This window comes from Petaurus breviceps, unplaced genomic scaffold (genome assembly GCF_028583685.1).
Source record: "Petaurus breviceps papuanus isolate PSGF00001 unplaced genomic scaffold, PetGlider_PUasm1.0 90710, whole genome shotgun sequence".
In the NCBI taxonomy this organism is placed as follows: Eukaryota; Metazoa; Chordata; class Mammalia; order Diprotodontia; family Petauridae; genus Petaurus; species Petaurus breviceps.
The window spans coordinates 31,831-34,179 of record NW_027187320.1 but is presented as its reverse complement, the minus strand read 5'-3'; positions in this window follow the sequence as shown (position 1 = coordinate 34,179).

Genomic DNA, 2,349 nt, shown 5'->3' with positions numbered 1-2,349 from the left:
CCAGAGCTGAATACAAAATTTGACATTCAGATACAAGAAACAAGAGAAGCATGAGAAGGTAAACAGGGAAAAGAAATCATAAGGAACTTATCAAAGTTGAACTATTAACATTCCTACATGGAAAAACAATAATTGTAACTTATGAAACTTTTCTCAGTAGTTGAAGGGATTAGAAATATATATATTCTATATATTTCTATATATGAGGGTATATGGCCATATGAATACATATGTGAATGTGTGTATATATATGTTTACAGGTATACATAGATAGAGTGCACAGGACCAATTTAACAGGAATGGATGATACTTTAAAGGTGAAATTAAGAGGTGAGAGGAATATAATGAGAGGAGATGGAGAGAGACAAATTGGGGTAAACTATCTTATACAGAAGAGGCAAGGGAAAATGGTTACAATGGAGGGAAAGATGAGGAAGGCAAAAGGGAATGGGTCAACCTTACTCCTATTGAATTTTTCTTGAGGTAGGAGTGAAATACACACTAAATAGGGTATCTCACCCTCCAGGAGAGTAGGGGGTAAGGGGATGAGAGGGGGCATGATGGTAGGGAGGGCAGGCTGGGGGCAGGGAATTTGGAAGCACCCACTTTAGAAAAGGGGCGGGATCAAAATAGAGAATAGAACAAGTGGGAGGTGGGATAGGAGGGAGGCAAATAAAGTCAGTCTTTTACAATATATCTACTATGTTATTGTTTTGCATTAGCCACACATGTACAACCTATACTGAACTGCTTATCTTCCCAGTAAGGGTGGGTGAAAAGGGAGGAAGGGAATGAATCTGGAATTGAAAGTTTTAAAATCAAATATTCAAATATGTGAGTGTGTGTATATGTGTGTGTGTGCATGTATATACATATATATTATACTATTATTAATACCATCTTACATGTAATTAGGAAATAAGATACACAGACACTGAGGCATAGAGACCCACTGGAAAAGTCGAAAGGGGTATGGGAGAAAATAGGGGAGAGAGCAGATTGGAGGAGGGGATACCCTTTAGGACTGCTATTTTGGGGCGGTGGGTAGGGGCAAAACGGGGAGAAAATGTGTAACTCAAAATCTGGCAGAAACAAATCATGTAAATCAGAAGTTAATAAAGCATTAAAAAAATCAGTGTGGCTAAATGGAAAAGGAGGTCCAAAAGCTCACTGAAGGAAATAATTCCTTCAAAATTGATTGAAGAAAATGGAAGCTAATAACTTTATGACAAATCAAGATATTGTAAAGCAGAACCAAAAGAATGAAAAAGCAGAAGGCAATGAGAAATCCCTCATTGGAAAAACCACTGAACTGGAAAATAGATCCAGGAGAGATCATTTAAAAAGTCAAGATTACCTGAAAGTAAGGATCAGAAAAAAGAGGCTAGATCTTTCAAGAAATTATCAAGGAAGACTGACATACTCTAGAACAAGAGGGCAAAATAGGATAATACTTCAGTGGAAACTATGGAAATTCAATGAAATAGAGGACTTTCAATCATTCTTGATGAAAAGACCAGAGCTGAACAGAAAATTTGACTTTCAAATACAAGAATCAAAAATTTTCCCCCATCTCTCCCCTCCACCCCACCCAGAGATGACATGCTTTCAGTTTACCTCTTCTCCCAGTCTGCTCCACACCCCTCCCCCGCATTTATCCCCTTCCCTTCTCTATTTCCCTGCAGGGCAATATAGATTTCGATAGCCCATTACCTGTATATATTATTTCCCAGTTGCATGTAAAAACAATTTTCAACATTTGTTTTTAAAAATTTGAATTCCAAATTCTCCACCAGCTTCCCTCCCCACTCACACTCATTGAGAAGGCAAACAATTCAATATAGGTTATACATGTGTAGTTATGCAAACACTTCCATAATAGTCATGTTATGAAAAACTAACTATATTTCCCTCCATCCTATCCAGTCCTCCATTTATTCTATATATTTCTTTTACCCTGTCCCTTTTCAAAAGTGTTTGCTTCTGATTACTGAGTCCCCCAAGCTGCCCTCCCTTCTAACATTCTCACTCCCCTTTTTCCCTCCCCCCTTACTTTCCTGTAGGATAAGATACCCTGTTGAGTGTTTTTCTATTCCCTCTTTTAGTCAAATCCAATGAGAGTAAGGTTCATAACCTCTCATTTCCCTCCTTTCTCCCATTATATTTTTCTTCCCTCTTTAGGTGAGATGATTTTTGCTGATCTTTCACTCTCTTTCTTTTTCTCCCAATATATTCCTTTCTTACCCCTAAATTTTTATTTTTTGGATATCATCCCTTCATATTCAACTCACTCTGTGCCCTATATCTATCTATCTATCTATCTATCTATCTATCTATCTATCTATCTAT